Source organism: Ambystoma mexicanum, chromosome 5q (assembly GCF_040938575.1).
Source record: "Ambystoma mexicanum isolate Mex_15411 chromosome 5q, UKY_AmexF1_1, whole genome shotgun sequence".
Taxonomy (NCBI): domain Eukaryota; kingdom Metazoa; phylum Chordata; class Amphibia; order Caudata; family Ambystomatidae; genus Ambystoma; species Ambystoma mexicanum.
In genome coordinates this window covers 1,382,265,379-1,382,290,796 of record NC_090933.1, presented here as the reverse complement: position 1 = coordinate 1,382,290,796, position 25,418 = coordinate 1,382,265,379, and the positions used below count along the sequence as shown (strand labels likewise).

General features: G+C 47.2%; 1 pseudogene; it reads right to left on the bottom strand.

Annotated features, from left to right (window-relative positions):
• The window catches only part of LOC138498189 (zinc finger protein 268-like), a 58,768-nt pseudogene extending 37,342 nt beyond the window's left edge, over nt 1–21,426 (bottom strand).
• Between the last annotated feature and the right edge of the window lie 3,992 nt (nt 21,427–25,418).

Here is a 25,418-nt window from a genome sequence, read left to right as displayed (position 1 = left end):
TCAGCATAAAATGGTCAATTCTGATTGGCTAACATCATCCTGATAACTGTAACAAACAGTTATCTATGTGGATTGGTCAACATAAAATAATTCTCACACGCTCAGTTGGATACCAAACAGAGACCTTCAAGTGAGCACCCATGTGGCGCCAGACCACTCTGTATCTGGTACAAGTTTTCTTTCTTCATACAATGTTGCTGCTTGCAACCTTGAGTGTAACTGTGATGCTGGAAATGCATTGGAGGGAAAGGGCTTCCATGTCATTGCCCTGTATTCCCTTATCATGTGTCCTGTGTTGCCTTCTGCACAGGAGTCCAGATGGGACCCCTGGCAGTGCAGCCCTTCCTCTTGTCAGTTGTGTTGAACAGATATCATTGGGATACCCTTATGGCACCCAAGGGTGGGGGTACAACCCTGTACCCCTAGTGTATGTTTTCTTGGGTACCTGGTGTTGCCCACGGAGCACAGTATGGGATGGTGGCATCTTCATGCTGATGCGACAGGAGCTCTGGGTATTCTCGATGTTGGGATACTCAGTCCCTGTCATAGGAATCAGTGAATTCCTGATAGAAGGCAAGATGGCCCCTGCGGCCTCTTGATTTCTATTGCCTGTTACCTTGTTTTCCCAAGGTCCTGGGAAGCCCCAACTCTGTCCCTTCCCCTGACTGGGTGTTGGGTGGAAGAATCATATATGGTATTGTGGGAAAGTCCAGGCCAGACTGGCTGGACACTTCCCAGTGAATATATGTTTTGGGTACACCTTTGGGTGTGGCCAATATACATTCTATGTTATGGTGGGGTCAAGGAGATACCTGCCCGGTCCCTATCATTAAGGAAGGCGCCAAAGAGCTGTCCCTGTTCATCGCCACAGTGATAAACTCGTCCTTCAACTCTAGCTTAGTCCCCAACAACCACGAGGAAGCCTGGGTTATTCCACTCTTAAAAAAAACAACTTAGACCCTAACACACCAACGAATTATAGGCCAATAACAACCATCCCTTTCTTCCTAAAAATACTGGACAGAATTGCATACCTGCAAATCCAGAAACATTTGGAGGACAACAATCTACTTGGCCTCCGACAATCTGGCTTCCGGCCAAGACACAGCACGGATACGGCCCTCTTGGACTTGAAAATACAGATGGACGAGGCTAAAGACAAAAGGTAACTTGGCTATCCTTCTGTTGTTAGACCTCTCGGCTGCATTTGATCTGGTCGATCACCAGATCCTCACAGAACATTTGGCTACAGCAGCTGCCTTCTCCATTAATGCCTCCAATTTGATGAAAGTCTTCGCGTCCACAGCCTCAGCAGACGCTATCCCTATCCACTGTGGGGTGCCTCAGGGCTCTTGCGTTTCCCCAACGCTGTACAACATATTCACAAAGCTCCTCTTCAATCGTCTTGACAACATGGGTGTCATCCATATGAATTACGCAGATGACACCCAGGTTTTCATCACGCTGGCAGGCTGTTACGAGGATGATTCTAAGATTATTAACTAAATCTACTTGGAAATCCAGGCTGGGATGGCTGCCCAGAGCCTCTGCCTTAATGACGAAAAGACAGAGCTCCCGATTGTTGGCACACAGGCTTGTCTAAACAAAATCGACTCTCGGTCCATGTACTTCAATATCGATGGGAACCCTATCAAACTTGCTAAGGAAATCAAAACCTTATGAGTTTATCTTGATTCTACCTTGTCTCTAAAGAAACAAGTTAGCACCACTGCTTCTTCAACGGCCTACATCAACAAGCTGATCAATGCCTTGTAAATCATACTTGTCCACTAATAGTTGCATTACGCTAGCCAGAGCCCTAGTGCTATCCAAGATCGATTATTTTAACACACTCTACCTAGGATCCTCCGAACGGAACCTCAACAGGATAAAAGTCCTACAAAACAACGCCTTGATATCAGCACTAAACATTCCGAGGTCCAGCCACATCTCGAATTTCAGACGGGAGGCCCGCTGGCTCCAGGTGCGTGATAGAATATCATTACGCACCCTAGCTATCACCCACAAATGCCTGACAAATTCGGCCCCAAATACTTGTCAAATTGTCCAAACACCAATCAGCCCGACGCACCAGATCTATCCACTCACATTGCCTCAAAGTACCAAGGTTCAATATAAAAACAGCTGGAGGAGCCAGCTTCCCAGTTCAGGCTGCCAAATGCTGGAACTCACTACCTCCTGCCATCAGAATGGAACCTTCCTTCTGTTCTTTCAGAGCTAGAGTAAAGTGTTGGCTCACAGATAAGCCTATCCATTTGAATACGTAGGCTCCTCTCCGATCACCCCTAGTCACACTATGTACTAGATAGGCATATGTGTATTTATTGTATTGTCATCTGTATTTATTGGCCACTAGACCTACCTGTAACCTTTGGTCGACTCGCCTGTTATCCATGTATACCTGTAACGTTCTTATGTTTTTTTCCAGTGCCCAGTTACCTCAGAGTTAGGTGTGCGATACCAATTATTAACAAATACAAATACAAAATACAAATATGGGTGTCTGGTTTCTGTGCGTGTGACACAATGAATGAGACAGCCCTGCCCGAAACTGACATGAATGCAGTGTAGTGTGCTGAACGGCTGGGTGCTTACCCTAAATCCACATTCTTTGTTACGAGTGTCTGGGTGGAAGTGAATGGCCTGAATGCCTGTGAGCATGATTGGCTGCCTGTCTGCATGAATGCCCTTCTGTGTGATTGGCTGACTGAGCCTGGCTCAGTCAGAGTGAATGAGAGACAGATGTGTATATCTGGGGACTTCTCACTTACCAATTTGTTCAGAAGCTGAAGTCAAAACTTGAAGCTCATCCTTGAAGCCCAGCTCGAAGAAGACTGCTGCTGCTTTCCTTTCGAAGTAATCTAAAAGCTGTTGAGTCTGTCGAAGACTGATCCAAGAGAGGACCTGGCTAGGAGACCTCTCCCCGAGCTATTTATTTATTTATTTATTTAATTTATATAGCGCGCAGGCAGCCCAGGGGCATTGTGGCACTGTTACTTGCAAGGAAGACTTAGTTACAATGATACAGATATATCACATAATACATCATACAATACAATACAATTATGAGGGCTAGGCCATGTAATTGTTAGATGAACAGGGTCGTTTTCAGGGTTTTCCGAAAGGTGGTCAGTGAGGGTTCAGAGCGCAGGGAGCTAGGGAGGGTGTTCCAGTGTACGGCAGCGAGGTACGGGAAACTGGAGCCCCCTGCTCTGGTCCTTTTTTCCCTGGGTACTGAGAGCATGCTGGCATAGGGTGATCTAGTGGGTCTTGTGGAGGAGACCAGGTGGATCCTCTGCGAAAGGTACATTGGGGCGGCAAGATGGACACATTTGTGGGTGATGCTTAGAGCCTTGAATAGGATCCTCTCCTTTATGGGGAGCCAGTGGGAAGCTTTTCTGGCAGCGGTGATGTGCTCTCGCTTGGCAATGCCTTGTGCAGCGCGTAGGGCACTGTTCTGTATTACTTGGAGCTTCTCAAGATTTTTGTTGGAGGTCCCAAGGAAAAGAATATTGCAGTAATCAAGTCGCGAGCCGGTTATGGCCCTGGCTATGTTAGTGCAGGTGTCTTTTGACAGATAAGGTCTGATTGCGTTAAGGAGTTTTGCATGGTAAGCGGCCGAGGAGGCAATGGCGTTTACTTGTCTGGTCATGGATAGATTGGAGTCTAAGTAGACGCCTAGTGTTTTTACCGTGTCAAGTACTGGGATCGTGATTGAGTCAATGGTGAAATGGCTGAACTGAGCGTCAAGTTTCTTGATGGTGTCAGGGGAGCCTACGAGTAGGAGCTCAGTTTTGTCGGAGTTAAGGCAGAGGCCATTGATAGCCATCCACATTTGAATTGTGTTGTAGATGTTGTTGAGGGTAGCAGAGTCCGTGTCATAGTCGCCTGTCAGAGTGAGAAGGATCTGTGTGTCGTCGGCGTAGTTGGTGTAAGAGATGCCCATGGCGTCAAGGATGAGGAAGAGGGGGCGGGTGAAGATGTTGTAGAGGGTGGGGGAGAGGCAGGAGCCTTGGGGCACCCCACATAGCATGATAGAGGGTGATGCAGTGGCTAGGTCAGAGAAGACCTACATGGTCCTGCCTTGGAGGAAGGAGGCGATACATGTAATGGCTTCTTGAGAGAAGTTGGCTGTGGAGGAGAGGTGGTGGCAGAGGATGTCGTGGTCTACAAGATCAAAAGCTGCCGACAGATCCAGGAGAAGGAGCAAGACAGGTTTGCCTTGGTCCCTTGCGTCGTCCATTTGGTTTTTTAGGTCGAGTAGGGCGGTCTCTGTCCCATGCCTAGGGCGAAAGCCGGATTGTCTCAGTCCAAGGAGGTTCTGTTCTTCGAGGAAGTGCTGGACCTGCAGGTAGGCTGCTTTGTCTAGAATCTTGAGGAGGAAAGGGACAGTGGTGATGGGGCGGTAGTTATTAGGGGAGGTGGGGTCAAGTGTTTATGAGGGGTCGGACCCATGCTTCCTTTAGGCAGGCGGGGACTCTCCCTGTGGTGAAGGAGGCGTTGACGAAGGCTGTTAGAAAAGGGGCCAGGGTGTCTGCGCAGTCTTTGATGATGGAGGCAGGACAGGGGTCGCCTTTGCAATTGGAGGGTTTTATGTTTTTCATAATGTTGATCATGTCGTATTCTTGGATGGTTTTAAACGAGAAGGTGGGTGGGGCCTCAGTGGGTGATGGGGGCAGTGGTGGTGAGGAGGGTGTAGTGTGGGTGGAGAGTGTTAGTTTGGTGTTCAAGATTTTGGCTTGGAGAGAGCTGATCTTATTGCGCATGGCTGTTTGGATGTTGTCACACCATTCTTTGTCCTTAGTGAAGTTTTGGGGGGTGGGTGTGGGGTTCTCAAGTTCCCTGAAAATGGCGAACATTTCCTTGGTGTTCGACTTGGCCTCAGCAATTCTCTCTTCGAAGGATTTAGCTTTGGCTTTAATGATGGCTTTCTTGTAATTAATTGCAAGGGATTTGAAGTTGAGTTTGTCTTTCTCATCCCGTGATGTTTGCCAAAGAGCTAATGCTGCCCGTTTGTCGGAGCGTAGTTTTAGAAGGTCTTAGGTGAACCACGCATTAGCGTGTCTAGTGGGTTTGGTTTTCCGAAGTTTAAGTGGGGCGATGGTATTGATTGCTGCTGTGATGGCCGTATCATAATTTTTTGCCAGAGTTTCCGGGTCGTTGGAGAATGGGGCTGTGAAGGCAGGTCCCTGTAAGAAGGGTAGGAGTCTTTCTTTGGTCAGTTGACGGGCACTCCTTGTAAGGGCAGGAGGCAAGGGAGGAGGGGGGTGGGATGTGGTTGTAGTGGTGGGGATGTTAAAGGTGATGGTGTGGTGGTCGGACCATGGGGTGGGGGTGTTGCCCGTGACTGTGATGGGGCAATTGTGGTGGGCGATCCAGTCTAGTGATCTGCCTAGGGCGTGTGTGGGGTTGTTGATGGTGTTGACGAATCCTAGGGTGGCTAGAGCTGTGTCAAGTGCTTTGGCTGTAGGGTCTTTGGCGTCATTCAGGCCAAGGTTGATGTCTCCAAGGAGAATGGCTTTGGATGACTTTTTGAGGTTGTCCGCCAGGAGGTGGGTGATGGAGGCCTGGAAGTCTCCTAGGGGGCCTGGTGGTCGATAGATGAGGTGTAGGGTGATGGTGCATTGGTGCGAGATGGTGAGTTTTAATTGAAGGTAGTCGCTGTTATTGTTGATAGTTTTGTCAGCCCTTCTGATAGTGATTGAGTCTTTGGCTATGAGTGCGACAACGCCTCCAGTGGTCATGCGATCTTGTCTCGTGATGGCATAGCCAGGTGGGAGAGCGAGGGATAGGGCGGGGCCTGAGGCTTCATGTAGCCAAGTTTCGGTGACCATTAGAAGATCTAGATCTAGGGTGGTAATAAGGTCGTGGATATCTAGTGCATGCGCATTGATGGAGCGGGCGTTGATGAGGGCACATTTGAGGTGCGGTTCAGGGGTGACATTGATGGTCGGGGGTGGCCTATCCGAACCGGTGGGAGGCATGTTTCCTGGGGTCATAGACACAGATAAAGTGGCATTTGCATCATTAGGTAGCAAGGCAGTGGTAGAAGAATTGCAAATAGCGGTAATTTCATTCAAACCAGTGGGGGGCATGTTTTCTGGAGTCATAGACACAGATAAAGTGGCATTTGCATCATTAGGTAGCAAGGCAGTGGTAGAAGAATTGCAAATAGCTGTAATTTCATTCAAACCAGTGGGGGGCATGTTTTCTGGGGTCATAGACACAGATAAAGTGGCATTTGCATCATTAGGTAGCAAGGCAGTGGTAGAAGAATTGCAAGTAGCGGTAATTTCATTCAGACCAGTGGGGGGCATGTTTTCTGGGGTCATAGACACAGATAAAGTGGCATTTGCATCATTAGGTAGCAAGGCAGTGGTAGAAGAATTGCAAATAGCGGTAATTTCATTCAAACCAGTGGGGGGCATGTTTTCTGGGGTCATAGACACAGATAAAGTGGCATTTGCATCATTAGGTAGCAAGGCAGTGGTAGAAGAATTGCAAATAGCGGTAATTTCATTCATACGTGTGAGTGACACATTAACAAGAGTCTTAGACATTGTATCCAATGCAAATGGCTCACGGTGGTGCTTGATAGGTGGGGTCAGTTTCGTTGTGTGGATTAGTTTGTGGTATAGATGCAGTACTGGGGAGGTGGCCTTTCGGTTAGTTGTAGGTAAGGTTCTCGACTGTAGTCGTGCATTGCGTGCACTTGTGGGGATGGGCAGAGTGACCAATACGCTAGGTAGAGTACGTGTGCGTAGACGGTCTCGCCTTTTTGCGAGTGTGTGGGGTAGTTCCGGATTGCGGGACTCCTTACCTTGAGATTCCAGCAAGAGTCTGTGGTAAACGGCAGACTTCGAGCAGCGAAGAGCTGCAAAGAGGAGTGCAGGCCTTGTCCTCTGGCCTTCTCCTTGCGGCTTCGCCTGGCGGTGAGCCCCGTCTCTCTTTATGGTGTGGGGGGTGGAGCCGGCAGGGCGGGAAGCCGTATGAGGCTGCGGGCTGCGGGCGGGAAGCGGCGTCGTTTCGGCGCCAAATTCAAAAGATGCTTTGTCGGTGCCCATGCCTTCCAAGGCGGGGGCCTTCGCGATGTGCGCGAGATCAGCTGGCGCTCCGAAAAGCAGATGGAATTCTGCTGCCAGCTGATCGAGCACAGCTGATGGAGGCACTCGCAGCGGAGCTGCAAAGAGGAGTGCAGGCCTTGTCCTCTGGCCTTCTCCTTGCAGCTTCGCCTGGCGGTGAGCCCCGTCTCTCTTTATGGTGGGGGGGGTGGAGCCGGCAGGGCGGGAAGCCGTATGAGGCTGCGGGCTGTGGGCGGGAAGCGGTGTCGTTTCGGCGCCAAATTCAAAAGATGCTTTGTCGGTGCTCATGCCTTCCAAGGCGGGGGCCTTCGCGATGTGCGCGAGATCAGCTGGCGCTCCGAAAAGCAGATGGAATTCTGCTGCCAGCTGATCGAGCACAGCTGATGGAGGCACTCGCAGCGGAGCTGCAAAGAGGAGTGCAGGCCTTGTCCTCTGGCCTTCTCCTTGCGGCTTCGCCTGGCGGTGAGCCCCGTCTCTCTTTATGGTGGGGGGCTGGAGCCGGCAGGGCGGGAAGCCGTATGAGGCTGCGGGCTGCGGGCGGGAAGCGGCGTCGTTTCGGCGCCAAATTCAAAAGATGCTTTGTCGGTGCCCATGCCTTCCAAGGCGGGGGCCTTCGCGATGTGCGCGAGATCAGCTGGCGCTCCGAAAAGCAGATGGAATTCTGCTGCCAGCTGATCGAGCACAGCTGATGGAGGCACTCGCAGCGGAGCTGCAAAGAGGAGTGCAGGCCTTGTCCTCTGGCCTTCTCCTTGCGGCTTCCTACGAGGGACCATTGTGCAAAAACTGCTCTCCTTCATCGAGGAACCCTGCAAGCCAGTTCTGCGAGTTTGATGTCCAGAAAAGGGGTCTGCCAAGAATCCTGAAGAGGAGCGCTTGGACATCGAGGCCATCGAAGTCCACTGCAGTCGACCGGGGTTCAGAAGATTTCAATGACTGCTGGAAGCCCAATCGAATCGTGTTGCCCAGAAGCTGGGACAACTTGACGCTGTGCTGCTTGATGGTCGGAGCCGTGAAAGCTCCACGTTTGCCTAACAACATTTGACAGAGGGCTCACTTGCCATCACTGCCGACCACTTTGTCCCACCGGAGAAAGTCGAGGTCGCCAGCTACCGAGGAAAGTCCACCGGTGCGTTTCCCGCCACCAACAACCGACAAAGATGTCCCGAGGACAAAGACGGAGTGAAGATCCGAGGACCATCCAGGGGTACGCGCTGCGGCTGCAGCACTGACAGGCCAGAGGAACGCCCAATGTGAGTCTAACACCTGACACCCGCTGCCGGGCCTGCATCCACCAACAAAACTTATTTGTGGCACCAAACACTTTGCATTGAGGTGTACCGCACGCCTTATCTTCCCAGGACTTCCCCGTGGCTCCTGCTTTAAAGGGAGTCCATCTTTGAGGGATACCGTCGACGAACCAGCGAAGAAACTCTTCCATTTCAGGTACATTGGGGTGGTTGAACCTTTTGGACTGGACTTGTTAATACCTTTATTACAGGTTGCCCAGGTGGGGGGATCTGCCATTGCTTAACCTTAACCCGCCTTTCTTATTATCTACGTTGATACACCTTGCTGCATGATTTGTATGCTCCATTATAACTGCCACCACAAAAGTGTTGGTGGAAGGTTTTGAATGAATCTGTACCACTGGTGTTGCTCTGGGCAACCTTCCACACCACCGTTTTTTAGCCCGTCTGCGCCATTGCAAAAGGGGACCAGCCATGTGCAAATCAGTCAGCAGCTGCCGCCACCGAAGGTAGCAGCCCAGCCCGAACTGCTAGGTCAGGTCCACTCAGCACAGAAACACAAGCAACCCCAGACATGTTTCGGCCTTGTTGGGCCTCCTCAGTGAGGTGCCGCTTGGTTCCCTATGGCGCAGAGAGCAAGGGACCCACGTCTGGGCATACCCTCTCTCACAAGGAGAAACAAACTGACCACAAAAGTGATGGGTGGAAGGTTTCGAATTAATCTAAACCACTGGCAATTGCTCTGGGCAACCTTCCACTCCACCGTTTTTTAGCCCGTCTGCGCCATTGCAAAAGGGGACCAGCCATGTGCAAATCAGTCAGCAGCTGCCGCCACCGAAGGTAGCAGCCCAGCCCGAACTGCTAGGTCAGGTCCACTCAGCACAGAAACACAAGCAACCCCAGACATGTTTCGGCCTTGTTGGGCCTCCTCAGTGAGGTGCCGCTTGGTTCCCTATGGCGCAGAGAGCAAGGGACCCACGTCTGGGCATACCCTCTCTCACAAGGAGAAACAAACTGACCACAAAAGTGATGGGTGGAAGGTTTCGAATTAATCTAAACCACTGGCAATTGCTCTGGGCAACCTTCCACTCCACCGTTTTTTAGCCCGTCTGCGCCATTGCAAAAGGGGACCAGCCATGTGCAAATCAGTCAGCAGCTGCCGCCACCGAAGGTAGCAGCCCAGCCCGAACTGCTAGGCCAGGTCCCCTCTGCACAGAAAACCAAGCAACCCCAGACATGTTTCGGCCTTGTTGGGCCTCCTCAGTGAGGTGCCGCTTGGTTCCCTATGGCGCAGAGAGCAAGGGACCCACGTCTGGGCATACCCTCTCTCACATAGTGAGACAAACTGTGACCACAAAAGTGATGGGTGGAAGGTTTTGAATGAATCTGTACCATGAAGGTTGCTCTGGGTAACCTTCCACACCACAGTTTTTTAGCCCGTCTGCGCCATTGCAAAAGGGGTCCACCCATATGCAAATCAGTCTGGTACTGCCACCAATGGTAGCAGCCCATTATAACTGGCAGCAGTTGATGCCTTTTAAAGGAATCTTAGGCCTAACTGTGGTATCACATAGAAATTGTATATATTTGTCATTGTAGAATTACCAGAGTGCTGTCATGGCCACTAACCAAGGGCCCTTATTACCTCCTTCCAAAGGGTCCAAATGGACCCTGTCCTCGTGCCTTTGGTGCCAGGCTCATAAGAAAGTGTGCTCTACAACCTTGGGGTCCAAGGCACGTGTATCGAGGCCGGGCGTGGCCATTAGAAAGCATTGGAAGGCATGTGCAATCATCCATGGGAGTGGTGAGGTGGGGCCACAAGGACGAACTAAAGGGGAGTGGCTAGGACCAGACTATTTAAGCCGGCCCCACCCGCATGTTGAGGCTTTGTGTTAATCTGCTGTATGCAGCATAGCGCTTACCGCCGTCTGAAGCTCTTACCTGTCTTCAGCCTTGCATCTTCTGATTCCAGCTTCACATCTTCGGCGTGCACCTACCTGATTCCAGCTGTACATCTTCAATGCGCACCTTACCAGGATCCAGCTTTACCATCGTTCGGAGCGCATCCAATCTCGACCTGACATCCGCAGTGCGCACCTTACCGGAAACCAGCCATACCACTGCTTGAAGCACTACGAGCTTCACTCCAGTATCGTCAGCGCGCACCTTACCTGTCTCCTCAAATCCATCTTCTGCTGGGCGCCTCTTCCTCACCTGTCGGAGTCTTCATTCACGCAGAAGTCTTCTTCTCGTCAGGCATCCTCGTGGTTCTTCCATCTCGCAGCTGCAAATAGCTTCCGGATAGCCGCTCTCCATATCCCGACGTCACGCCGTCCCTGCAAGAAATAAAGACAGCACCAGGTTAGAAACCGCATAAACATTTAACAGTTGGCTGCGCAACATATAAGCCTTGTGTTTCATTTATAAACCTTATTTACTCTCTAGTGGGGGTCCGCTCCATCCCTTTCGGACACCGCGTGGGTCCACTGTCAGCAACGCGATGCAGCGGAGCCATCTTCAACACCTATTGGGGAAAAGAAAGACTTTATTAAGAATACGGACAATAATCATTGGGAAAGACTTTAAAGAAGCATACAGACAATAATCATTTTTATCAACACTTACCTCCCACGAGGATTGGTCGCAGCCGGTCTGGGCCATTACACATATGGACCAGTGAAGCAACTGCGTCTGTCTATAGCGCCCCTGCTGAAGAGAAGCAGGACGGAGAGCTCATCTTTGCAAAATAACAGGTGAGATTCTATGGGACTACGCTTGCGCGTCTCATTCTAGCATGAGGGGTTCGAGGGGGCTCGCAGTTCAGTCGCAGAATTCTCACTGCCTATTACCTTTCCCCAAGGGCATTGCCAGCAACCTGACCAGACCAAATTGCTGCAGCTGGGGATAAAACAAGATCCAGGGAAGCCAAATCCAGGGAGGGCTCCAACCGTGCCCCAAGGTCCCCGGAGAGACCAGGTGAGTGTAACAAGTACAACGTGTGTTATTGAATTGGGTATATACCTCTGAAGCATATTTTTTATATATAGAACTGTTTTAGCTCATAACATAGTGGGCCTCATCACAAGTTAGGCGGTATCCTGGTGGTATTACCGCCGGGATACCGCCCGGGCTAATAGCGTTACCACCAACCGGTCTGGCGCTATTAGCACCGGATCAAGGGTTGGGCGGTAATGGGCATTCCCCATCCCCCATTGGGTCCCTTGGACCCAATGGGGCATATTTGGTGCAAGTAGCGCAAGCTAATAGCGTTGCGCTAATTATGCCCGAAAATGGGCATTAATTCGACGCATTTACCCCCAGGGTAAATGCTGCCAGACTTGTGATTGGGGGACCCTTAAATGCGGCAGTAATAGCATTACCGCCCAACTCGTGATGAGGCCAAGTGTGTGGACATTCCTTTGTGGGGGCTTGGGGACTCACTGTACTTAAGAACCAGCTTGCGTCACCTCCTGAGAGCTTAAGACTTGGTTGCTCGTCCATAGCTTCCATATAGAGAACCTTGGCTGGGGTGTTCTGTACCTCTGCCATATAGAGGGCAGAAGTACAGATACTCCCCTCCAGTGTTTACAGTATCACAGTCCGGTTTGCTATCAGTTTTCTCCAACTCACTGGCTTTGCTTAACTCACTGGCGTTGCTTAGTATTGGAGTTAAGAACATTACCACAGTGGCAATCGCTTCTCCCCGCCTTGGCTATCAATACGGGAGGGCCCTGTGTACTTTTGACACACACTGCACTGTTCGTCAGCTGCAATTCCCGGTCTTATGTTTCTCTTCCTCGAGGCCTCTTGAAAGTCACAGACATTCTCCAAAAAGGGCAAGGGTAATTCCATCTTTGTCATCCTCTCTGGTCTCGCTGCCTTTCTTCTTGATTTAAACTGCCATCTCGTAACGTTTTGCCTTGTCCAGAGTGGGCATCGGTGCTCCGACTTTTATACGTTTGGGGAAGTAGGGTAGAAGTCAGTTGTGTGTACCATAGTTGGAAGATGAGATTCAGGTGCCCATTATCAGTTTTTTTTAAAGCGATCACACAGCTTGCGGTCATTGAGGCGCTGTTACAGGAATTTTTTTTTTTGCGTAATTTTTTTTTTGTTGTCTTAGTTGCACATTTATACCACGCTTAAATACCCAGAGGTTTCTAAGCGCGGACCAGGGGATCAAACCTGTTTCGCTTCGTGTCGTCTTGCTTCCAAGGCGAGCACGTTGTGCTGAGCTATTCTCCCGGGGCATGTAATTGTAATTGCCTGACCCTTGTGTTGGGACTTATGTTGGGACATGTCAGGTATACAGCTCTGGTGTTAGTCCGTTGTCGCTCATGATGAATTGTCCATGAGAAAGTGTACTGTGTCGGAAAAGGGGGATGGGGGTTTGAGCTTGCAGGTATCCTAGATTGGGGAAAAGATGTTATAAGGAAGGGGATAGCTATTCTCCTGGGACATGTAATTGTAATTTGAATTGCCTGACCCTTGTGTTGGGACTTGTGTTGGGACATGTCAGGTATACAGCTCTGGTGTTAGTCCGTTGTCGATCATGATGAAATGTCCATGAGAAAGTGTACTGTGTTGGAAAAGGGGGAAGGGGATTTGAGCTTCCAGGTACCCTAGGTTGGGGAAAAGATGGTATAAGGAAGGGAGATATCGCATCTCGCCTTTCGGTGTCCCACTTCCACTCCCTCATGCAAGTGATCCTCCCGCACTAGTCCACCCCCAGGAACTGGATCCAATAGCGATGGATGTGTCCTGGCCACCCGGATGGCAGATTCCCAGGGACTTGCGGTGCGAGACACCTTCTGGTGTCTCACACCCCTGATGGTTCTCAGACTTTGCAGCTGCATATTCAGCACATCGCTTGCGACTCCCGTCCTGAAACATTTTGCTTTCCTAGCACACATTCTTCCATATTCTTGGGAAACAGGTGGCTTTATAAAACAAAACACAGCCAATATACTGCTCTTGAGGACTAATTTCTCAGATGTATTTTTGCTCTGTTCAATCCATATGCTGCAGTTCCAATTGTCCTGCCACTCCTCGATGGGGGCAGTATAAGCACAACCTAATTCAGTACCTTGGAAACATCCCAACTCTAGGTCCCATTCACATTAAAAAATGTGTCCTTCAATGCTATTGTATTTATCCAACTTTAACATATCCTTACTCTTGTCTGGAGCACCTTGGAACAGCAAACTCTTGCTAAAATAACTAACAATCATGCAGCCCCCTGCACTTCATCCAAGAACCTTGACAGTCTGAACGCTTGCTGGGGGAAACAGGAATACAATCTAATTTACCAGCATGCCAGGAGCTTGAAACTGTGGCCTAGTGCATCACCAGTCAAGTCTGCTACTTCAGCAAGGCCCTAATTCTAACATGGCAACACTCTGGTCAGTGGTGCGAGAGGCCCTAAACATCAGTGCCTTTCCCTACTTACTCTTTATACCAACAGATCACTCCACAACATACTCAACAACCTCTTGGAGTCGCAGGGCCCTAAACTCTACATATAGTGAACAATGGGTTTTACCGGCAAGATTACTCCCAAATTTGCATCTGCTCCGGCACCCGCGAAAGGGTAATCACTGGGCCATTGCGACCTCGGAGGACCTGGTAATTCCCCTTGCACGGGTGCCAGAGTCGGTACATCCCCATTAACATTTGAGCCCCCATAGGGCTCAATGGGAATGGGGAGGATGTTAGCAGTGGTACCGTTCATAACGGTACCGTTTCTACCATCATGTTCTGCTTGCTAGTGCCGGTACGGCCAACTGGTCAGACCATGTGGCTGCTAGGGCACCCGCGAGCAGATCTAATAGTATGGAGGTACGGTAGCAACGGTGCCGGTAGCAATACAGGCGCTGTTGTTGCCTTAGCGCCATACTCCTAATGAGGCCCAATGTCTTTTACAGCCCTCCATCCCACCCTGTACCCGGTAGCCTAATGCTCTCTGGAATTGGGGGCAAACCTAAATCCTAATTCACATGTGAGCAGAAATGCTGAAACAAATGACACATGCACCAGCTCTGAAATTAAATGACAACTCCATGCTACCATAGCCTGTACCTTCCTTCACATGGAGGACACTGTGCCTGCATTACAGCATTCCCCCCTTTAGTTAGTTTATTAACTACTCTACTCACCTCCTTCTGCTTATGAAATTCAGTGTTTGGTACACAATACTTACTAACATTACGCAAATCTCCACCTTGCTGTTCATATTCTTCTGGGCTACATGTCAAAAAACAAAAATACCAGTTTCCTGTGGGGTTAACGTACCCCTCCCAATAATTCTCTGGGCCTGGTGAGGAGTCAAAACATGCGCCTGGGGGACCAATTGGATGCTCTAGTCTTAGCATTTGTAGTTCAATCTCACCATTGCATTAATCAGTCTGTGTGTCCACATGTTTTAAGAGGGGAGCGGCCTCCCATGCTTTTGGTGTGAGTGATATCAACCATGTTCTTCTGGACAGCGTTTCTGTGAAGCACCCTACGATCAGTTGTCAGTAACACAAAATTACAAGCACCAGAACAAGGACAGGAAACATTATTTTACAATCAGGACTCAACCATGATGTAATCCTTGCAAATATTGATGACCACCAATCTTGCTCCACCACCCCAACTTCCGTTTCCATCACAGTATGTAGATTGTGTAGGGCAACAACTGCGTGGGGTGGAATGAATCTACAACATGAAGGGCCTACTTTGGCACAGATCCCGCCCTCCAAGGCCATGAATAAATCAAGTACATGGCGATTATGAAATGTCATTAATCTGATTGCCCTTTGTTCCTCTCTAACCACCTTCAAGCTGTGCTCAGTGTCAATTATCAGCTGTATCATTTCCAAGCGGGTGATTTGAAGACACTTTAGAGTAAGCTGATACCTTGATTCCTAGAGCGAGCAGAGAGGGGAAGAAAGTCTCAGTCTTGGTGAACAGCCGGTACTTCTCAGGAATGCCACTGAGGTTCTCATTTGGATGTTGGGACAAATAGTTTGAGCGCCTTTGATGGTGCAAGCTCAGTGATCAGCGGGCCCGCTGATGCATAAGGTTCATGGATTTGAACAGGCGGTGCTGATTGATTAGAGTAAGATCAGCATCGGGGACAATTAAGGTAGGGGAATGCAACGTGGCTAGGGAACAGACACCACTCTGAAATTAAATGGTGTAAGCTGTATGTATGCAAGGCTCCGACATACCCAAAAGAAATCCATGAGACCTGCAGTTCCCCCATTTAGGTAGGTATGAAGTGTTCTGTTACAGTGTCCATTGGTGACAACAGGCACGCTGCCATCGTCCCTGAAACACAAGGAGAGCTGTGTAAGCTTCAGCACTTTAGTGGGTTGCTCACATTGCTTCATCCATGTCAGTCATTTAACATATCTTTCCCACAAAGCATAACATGTATTGATATGCACCACTACTTCCTCTGAAAACCCCACCAGTCCTCTTGATTTGCACCCCATTAGTCCTTGGACCCACTTATTGTGAAAAATAGTGCCTCCCATTTCTAACTGAGGTCTTATTTTGCAATGAAACTGCTCCTGCCTGTTTCAGTGACACTCACTGTTTTCTATCAATGTTGCCTGAACCCTGTGTCCCTGAAACAGCCCACACACCCTACAGAGGGCAAGGTACACCAAACACTGTTCTATTAGAGATAGCATTTCTTTAAGTGTAACCACTCTGGGTTTGCCAGTTGCATGGGGTATCAAAGAACAAATACAGCAGGAATAGTTTTACTCCTCTCTTCCCACATCCCTCATGTGGTTGTACCATAGATCGATTCTTTCGAGGGCATGCATATCTGTAAAACTATTTCAATGGTCATCAGGATTCACAATGTCCCTCTTCTTCTGGTCACGGGCACACTATTTGCGAATACATATGCTAATTCAATTTCATTACCCCCTACACTCCTAATAATAAAAATAATACATGCTATCGTGAAAAAGAGCAAGAGAGAAAAACAGGAACATTATGCAAAACATAATTCTTCTGACATTGTCCGCTGCTTCTTGAGGCTGTGAAAAAAGATTAATGTGGACTCGTCCAACGGACCACAGTGATTTCAGAAATGTCAATGAGATAGGAAAAACACTCGGTTCTCCCTGCTTTGTTTGCCCTGCTCTTGGGGATGGGTGCTGGTGCCGTTGTCATTTCGAATGTCCATTAGGTGGATCCACACCTTCCAACCTGCAACTTTAACAGTGGTTTCAGTATCGTAGATGACCTTGCAGGGCCCTTGGAATCTTCTTTCATTCCAGTTCCTCACAAAACTTCTAATACAAACCATGTTGCCGATGAAGAACTGTGGTTGCCATGCAGATGCTGGATTGTCTGTCACCATTGCAGCCGGCGGTCTTGGGTGCGGCACGATCTGTGGCATGATCTGTTGCAATAGAACTTTAATACATTTGGTTAGGTCCCCAAGGTACTGTAACGCTCACCTGATTCCCGTAGAGGCGCCGGTCTTGACTGGGCATATACCGTATCTTCAAAGGTGATGTGTAACACACGGCTGGCTCTTTGGGCTGGACCTCTGTGCACTGTATGTCTGACTCGAAGGGTAAGATGTCTGCAGATAGAAAATATGGGATTAAGGAACTGGGTTATTGAATGTCTCTCTCTTCTTCCCTTTCTCTTCTCCTGTAGAACCCCAAAGGTTAACGCTCTCACCTTAGGTAAGTGAACGCCGTGCTCTCCATCTGCCTCGGGGCAGGGTGCTGTAACCAGTTTCTTCACTGGATAAGGGGAGCAGGCCTCTTGACTTCAGAGGACTGCTGTCCGTCGTTTACTGCATGAACGGTAAGTTTCGAGTAATTCTAATGTCTTTAAAGTCTTTAGTAATGATGTTTCTTGTTTTGCAGGGTTCCGGCGATGGCGGATGACGGGCTGAAGTGAGTTGAAGATGGAGCCCGTGTGATGAATAGAAGTGCCTGGAAGCACGTAAGTAAGCGCTTGTTGCCTGCTTCACGATGCGCTCTAACTGTCTTTTTATTTTGCAGGTACAAGTTCGGAGCGGCTGCAGGGTGCCGGAATACCCACTGGGTTAGATTTGGAAAGGAGTAATGGCACGTGAGTATTAAAGTTCCCCAATGTCTTTAAACGTACCTTGTTTTGTCTTTCAGATGCGGGATGCAGCGCCGAAGGCCTCCGGAGCGTGCGAAGAGTTGGTAAGCTTTTGTCTTTCAGATGCCGGAATGCAGTGTGAAGACCTCTGGAGCCACGAAGAGTAGGTAAGCCTTTGTCTTTCAGATGCCGGAATGCAGCGCGAGGCGTTGGTGACAGCCGATGGACCAGGTAAGTGAAGAGCTGTCACTGAAGACCGTAATGCTAACCTGTTCTTTCTTGTCTTTATAGGTGTTGCTGAAGACTGGATTCAGGATGGTAAGCCTTTTTCCTTAGGCCCAGGATCAGATGCAGAAGACACGATGAGCGTTCTGCTGCAGAGGATGCAGAATAACGCAAAGCAAGATTTATCCATCGGGTGTGGTTTAAATAGCCTCCTGTAGTGCTTAGGTGTCTCCTTCCACAGCCACGCCTAGGTAAGAAAAGAGTTCCTGCTTTCCAGAAGAGTTCCAGTGTTCTGAATCTAGGGAGTGGCTCCTGCCCCACCCAACAGGAAAAGTAGTTCCAAACAGAAGAGGATCAGAGGCTCAACTGGCAGGCAAGTAAGCAGCATGGTCTGCTGCAGGTAAGTCCACCCAAGCATTATGAGCCCGGCGCTTCCAGCGCTGGGACTGGGCATATTTATGAGCCTGTGCCACTGGCGCCAGGACTGGGTCCAAAAGGTCCCAATTGGGACTGGTTGGCACTCGGAACCTGGGTTATGGATCTGCTTCCAAGGGAGTTGGGAAAACCCTGACCTTTTGGAAGCAGAGATCATGACAGGTACCCCTGAAACCCATCCTGCAAAATTTCAGCTGCCTTATGGGCATCTGAGGCTGTGTGTGAAGGTGTGAGGGAACTGTGCAGACTCCTGCTTGTTACAATCACATGGGGCATGAGATGTGCTCCAACCCTGGCTGGTTTCTGAGTGGGAACAAGGCAATAGGGAGATAATAAAGCCAATTACGTTTCAGAGATTCCCATATTTTTGCTAAACGTTGTTTTAAAAGGCATTAAGGTGCTCCAATATTTTGTTGGCTTGCAGGTGGTAAACTGAGCATAATTTGTGATTTATGCCCAAAAGGGAGGTCATTTCTTTAAATAGGTCATTTACATAATGAGGCCCGTTTTCAGATCTCAGGACCTCACATACACATCACAGGGGAAAAGCTTCTTGCGCTAAGAATTTTGCTGCTGTTTTGCCATCGGGGAGGGGGACACGGGGGCCAGCTTCAAGCAAACAATAATATGGGCACCTGAATCTCATCTTCCAACTATGGTACACCCAATTAGAACACAATCCGGCATAGGTTCTATTTCAACTTTCGATTCCATTCTAGGTTCTTCACCATCGGAGGTACCAGGTTGTGCAGAAGTCAAATCATGCAATACAGAAGGAGTAGTCATTTTCTTAGATGAAGCTAGAAAGCCTTCAATATAAGAAACTTTGGAATTTAAAGTATTTAACAAACATTTGTAATGAGCAAATTTGAATTAATGTTCTCGTACAAATGAACAAATGAATTCAAAACAAAGTTTAAAGCCGATATAGCTCTAGCTCCCAAAGGTGATGTCATATTGTGAGGATTCTGACCTTAAAGGAGAAAAGATCGATGGTGCAGATGAAGATGAACCATTCTTCAAAGTGCTAGATATTAGCTCAGAGGAATGTTCCTAAGAGCCGAGGAGCGTATCAGGGGAATGCAAGTGATTTATGGATTTTGGCAGTCGGCTGGCAGCAAGACATTCATTCAGCATCCAAGATATAATCCAGAAGTGAAGGAGGCTCAACAGAAGACCTCCCATGTAGCTCTCCATGGACCAGGCTCAATCCACTAAGGTCATTCCTCAGAAAAGAAGCCGCTACGTTGGCGTAGAAGGTTGACTGATGCAGGCATAAAGCACTAGGCGGCCCTAAAGGAGGTGGACCCTGTCATGACGAATTCCACAAGTCACCGGCTAAAATAGGTTTGTTACGTTTCAGCCTCCCTTTGAGTCCATTAGCAGGGACACCCACAGATTTACTGCGAAGAGCAGAATTAGAAATCATAGTACAAAAGTGAAGGACTCACCCATGTGGTTATCAATAGAAAAGTAAACTCGGAAAGTGACGACGAGATTCCAGCAGAGATTCTGCGCCAGAGATGACCACACAAAGCACAGGGCCACTTGCATCTACACAGCCTACTGACTGCAAATGAACTTGAGGCACTTGTGATGCACGCATTACATGCTGTGTTGGAGAAGATGCCCTCCCCATGTCCTCCACAGGGTAACATTGGGTGCAAAGTCCCTTGTGGCTAGCCCCCTCTGCACTTACATTTGATCGTCAAACCTGGGACATGCATTCTACCCCTGGGCTAGCCTTCTGACTGAGATAGAGAGGAGCAGGGCTTCACAGGACCAATCATTGGAGAGGATGCTGGTCAGATTCAAAAGTCATCCTTGGGTCATCAGTGGACTGCTCTTCTTCATAGCAATCCTGGCTCCAACGTAGATCTGAAGAATGGCTTCAGGAGTCTGCCTCTTATCCAAAGCTGGAGTGGGATGCAGGTTCAAGCCCACCAATAGTAAGGATCTTTCAAACATCCAGTAGTTTTCCAATCGGGGGAACTACTGATTCCACAACTGCACCTTTCTGGAACCAGGGATGTGATTTTAGCCCCCTCCTCTTGGCTTACACACACAAAGGCTCACAAGCTAGTGACAACAGCAGGTTTCCAGATGAAGTGCATGACCTTATAAGGGAACCAGGGATGTGATTTTAGCCCCCTCCTCTCGGCTTACACACACAAAGGCTCACAAGCTAGTGACAACAGCAGGTTTCCAGATGAAGTGCATGACCTTATAAGGGAACCAGGGATGTGATTTTAGCCCCCTCCTCTCGGCTTACACACACAAAGGCTCACAAGCTAGTGACAACAGCAGGTTTCCAGATGAAGTGCATGACCTTATAAGGGAACCAGGGATGTGATTTTAGCCCCCTCCTCTCGGCTTACACACACAAAGGCTCACAAGCTAGTGACAACAGTAGGTTTCCAGATGAAGTGCATGACCTTATAAGGGAACCAGGGATGTGATTTTAGCCCCCTCCTCTTGGCTTACACACACAAAGGCTCACAAGCTAGTGACAACAGCAGGTTTCCAGATGAAGTGCATGACCTTATAAGGGATTTCCTGACCCGAGAATGCAGCAGAAAGGCCAAACTACAATATGGCCACATAACAAGCGAAAAACCGCTATCTTTGGGATCTAGCCACCTTTAGTAGCCATTTCAGTAAGCGCAAAAATGCACAAGTAAATGGATACAAAAACTGTAAAAAATGTTGTAAAAAAGAAAAAGAATGCAGGACTCCGCGCTATCAATATGTGTGTATATTTAATAATACTGCATAATCACACATTAAAAAAGAAGCCCATGTATGATAACATGTTTTGGCTCTGCTGAGCCTTTTTCAAATCTGGGCTACATAATATTCCACAACAAATCACCATACGTAAATAACATACTATTGTAATAAAAAGTATATATAATTCACACGAAAACATGACATAAATGTACAAACAGTTATAAGGTCATATTGCCCGTTGCATTATTCCATCCTGCCGCAATAAGACAATAGATATCATAGAAATAAGCGTATAGCGAGTAGACAGAGAAACAAGGATTGGTGAAAGGGAGGATTCAAGGGTGTAGAAAAAGCAAAAAACCCATCAAAGATGCATATTAATTTCAAAAGATCAAAACATAAATAGACAGATCAAAAAAGAAAAAAACAAAAAATTAATCGTTATTTTGAAATCGTGGTAACAAATCCATACTGGTCAACTGACCCCTATAATATCCTGAAACAAAATCAATCAGGTGTACTTACCCGTATTTGCATATAATCAATCCATAGGACTGATGTCCCTGTAGTAGTAACGGGGTTATATCCCCAGTATAGAGTCTGAAATTAAATAAATGTGAAATCAGGTTTGTCATGGTATAATTATAAAATGTATATTCATTATTGGAATGAAAATCCACAAAAGAAAATTATCTCCCTGCATTTGACTCATGTAAAGTATTGTTTTGATGCTTCATAAAGTACATCATTGTATAAAACTAGCCATGGGCTTGGGTGTGTGGGGCATATAGCTAATGTGTTCACAATCTTAAATATCATCCTGCCGTCATCTACGGACCATATTGTAAATGCGTTCAAGCACTGTGATAGGCATCCTTCATTAAGCGCGTTCGAAATAGTCACAGACTACGACCAAACTAGAGAACTGGCGTTACACATGACAAATCTTGAGCCCGTATGGCCCTGCTTATGAATAATCAGAATTTGCAAAGTAAATAGAAACAACCGTTAAGATACGAGTAGTGCCAGTCTAAAGCCTCCTAGGCTTACCTGATTCCTGCGAGCAGAAAAAGTCACACGCGTCGGCAAAGTACAGAGCCGTCGGCGTACACCATCTTGATAACTTTGTTGAACACAGTGACCATGGCAACGTGAGTCACGTCGCCATGGTGATCCGCGTTAAGCGGTGCGCTACAGTAGCAACCGACACAAAAAGAGCATCAGTGGCTATCGTCCATCTTGTGGATGGAGTCTGCCATTATTGAGTGGTGTCTAAAGTTCACAACCAAAGCCAAAGTGGCTATAATTACCCTGGATTGATTATTTCAAACATTGTGATTTCAGCAAACCAATTTGTACAAATCTAATATTGGAAATATCTCAGCAAGATAAACAATGTTCTTTCTAATGTGTAAGAAACAACTAATCAACGCCCCAGCACGTGCTCACACCCAATCACGTCATACAGTAGTGCTCAGAATTGTCGAACCTAGATCTGGAAATCGTTAAGAAAATCACCATGTACTGATATATTGTAATAAGAGTACTGAAAAATGCACCTGTTATAGGAAACTTCAGTCAAAGTAACTATACCCATTAACCTGTTATATGCTACAGGTAATCAGGAGCTGAGTCGCTAAGTTACAATGGGCTAACACTACAGGAATGACACCATTTCACTGTCACTGTTGAGACCTGTGATTGTTGAATTGAAATAGCAAATTGCTCGTGCCTCAGCTTGTCTTAGGATTCTCAACCTGTCCCCACCTCTTTCATTAAGAGTACCCTGTTGTAGGCCGATAAATCTAATCTCCAATTTATTATGTAATTGGTGCATCTTCTGCCAATGTTCAGCTAGTGGGATAGATGGGTCCTGGCTACCAATTTTTGCCAGATGCTCGAGTATTCTGATTCTCAACTCTCTTTTTGTGCTCCCTATGTATATTTTCATACATACACAAATAATACCATAAACCACAAATTTTGTCTTGCAATTGTTCCCCTGTTTGATGGTCCAATTTTTACCATTGATGTCTACAAAAACCCGTGGTTTGATCATGTGCATATTAACAATGCGGGCATATGCCACACTTCCTGAAACCAAGCTCTTTCTTATGTAACCATGTGACTTGATTGTCCCTTATGATATCTGGCAGAAGAGATGGGCTGAGAATGGATTTGAGAGTGCTTGGTCTTTTGTACGTCATACGTGGGCGGTCACCCACGAAATTGCAAATGTGGTCATTCAGTTTCAATAGTTACCAATGTCTTTTCAATATTTTCTGAATTTTATGATGATCAGAGCAGTACTGAGTGATGGAACTTATTGCCCTGCTGGAGTCTGAATTGCTGAATTGTCCTTTGGTCGGTGCTCCAAAGCATCTTGTTGCTTCATAGGTTTTGTTTTCTTATATGCAGCTCTTACGGATTTGTCAGAGTAACCTCTTTTCCTGAAGCGTTGTTGCAGTAGAATGCATTCCTCTTCAAATTTTGTTTCTTTTTGACAATTACGTCTGGCTCTAATTTATTCACCTAATGGTATATTGTGTATAGTCGGATGAAAATGACAGCAGTTAGCATGTAGTGTCGGGTTCACTTTGGTTGGTTTCCTGTACGTCCATGTCTGTAATTTATGGCCGTCTGAGTGTATTGTTAGATCCAAAAAATTGATTTCATATCGGTTGCAGTCCCCTGTGAATTGAATATCGAAGCAGTTCGAGTTTAAAGATGTCACAAAGTCCTGAAAGTCATCAATGCTCCCATCAATAATGCAAAAAACATCATCAATGTACCGTGTCCACATCTTGATTTTATCTCTGTAGAACGGTTCCGGATAAACAGCTTTGTCTTCAAGCATGCCCATGAAAATGTTGGCTAGGGCTGGGGCATACTTCGTGCCCATGGCCACTCCCTTGGTTTGTTGGTATACCTGGTTGTTGAAAGTGAACACATTAAGATCAAATGTAAGCTGCAACATTTCCTTAATTATCTGAATATGATTGTAGTAGGAAGCTGATTCATTCCTGAAAGTGTAGTCAATTGCAATCATGGCCCATTTGTGCTGAATAGAAGTATATAGTGCCTTCACATCTAGAGTTGCTAGAAGGAAGGTGTTGTGCCATGTAAAACTCTGTAGTTTCCGTATGAGACTTGTAGAGTCCTGAAGATACGAATGTAGTAAGCTGGCTCTTGGCTTGAGAATGGAATCAAGATATTCCGATATATTCTCAGTGGTCCACCCAATCCCACTCATGATTGGGCGTCCCTCTGGTATATTGTCATAGTGTTTATGTATTTTGGGCAAAAAGTACATGGTCAGGGTCACTGGTTCTTTGATCGATAAGAAGGCACGTTCCTCATCGGTAATAGGACCTTTCCTTTGCCACATCAGGATGTAAGCTTCAACTTGTTCCAGTGCTGTTTGTTTGTAATGATCTGTTCTTATGACATAGCAACCGGGGGTTGTGAGATGTTGAAATGCCATTGCTAGATAGTCTTCTCTGTTCATTATTACGATGTTACCCCCCTTATCAGCTTCTTTGATCCCTATTTGTGTATCTGATTTGAGAGACTCAAGTGCTGTTCTCTCTCAAGTTGTCAAATTACTGGTTCTTCTCACATTTTTGGTTTTTCCTTGATTTAGATTGTAAAACTCTTGTGAAACTGCTTTATAGAATGTATCAATAACATTATAAGGTGCCAACTGTGGCACAAATTTCGATTGGGCTTTAAGTTCTTTGACTGTCAACGTGTCGGATTGAATTTTTAAGTCATCCAACAAATGCAGAACTTGATACTGTTCATCCTCTACCAGTGATCGTACTAGAAAGGTATCTTCAATGTCTTTAATTGACATGTCACGAATTGGTGTATGTTGTTCCTTAGGTTTAAATTCACCAGGAGCTTTAGTCGCAAAGAATTTTTTTAATTTCAATTTTCTAATAAATTTAAACAAGTCGATGTGAATATCTACTTGACTGAAGCTGCATGCAGGTGCAAAAGAGAGACCCTTATTAAGAAGTAGTCTTTCATCTCGAGAGATATTTCTGTTGGAAAGATTTAGAACCAAATCTTCCGTTACTTGGTACCGCTCGTTTCCTTGGAGCTGGCCTCACTGAGTTGTCGCTGTTTTCTGCCCCCCCTACTTCCTCTCCTCCTTGCACAGGGGTCGGAATCTTCGTGGTCACTGGTAATTGAAAACGGACTGTTTTCTGTGAAAAGTTACGATTGCCTTTCTTGTACCGCTTAATCTGGTTCATATACCCGCCTTGTTCCTGTGACCTGGCACTCTCACTAGCTTGATTGTCTGGTTCAGAGTCCGCATCTGAACTGGCTGATGAGGTGTTGGGGTTGAGTTCCTTGAAGATGGTTTTGAACTTAGATCATACTTGGTCTGAAATGTGTACACTCGATCTTCCTTATAGTCACGTTCATCTCTGTAACATTTTCTTAGTTTCCTGATTTTAACCTCATCTTGGTAGACTTGGAGTAGTTCATACATCTTATCATAACTTTTGAACTTGGTAGCTTTATTGGATTTCATTGCCGCAATTTCTTTTTTGATAATTTCTATTCCATCTACTGCTCTTTGATG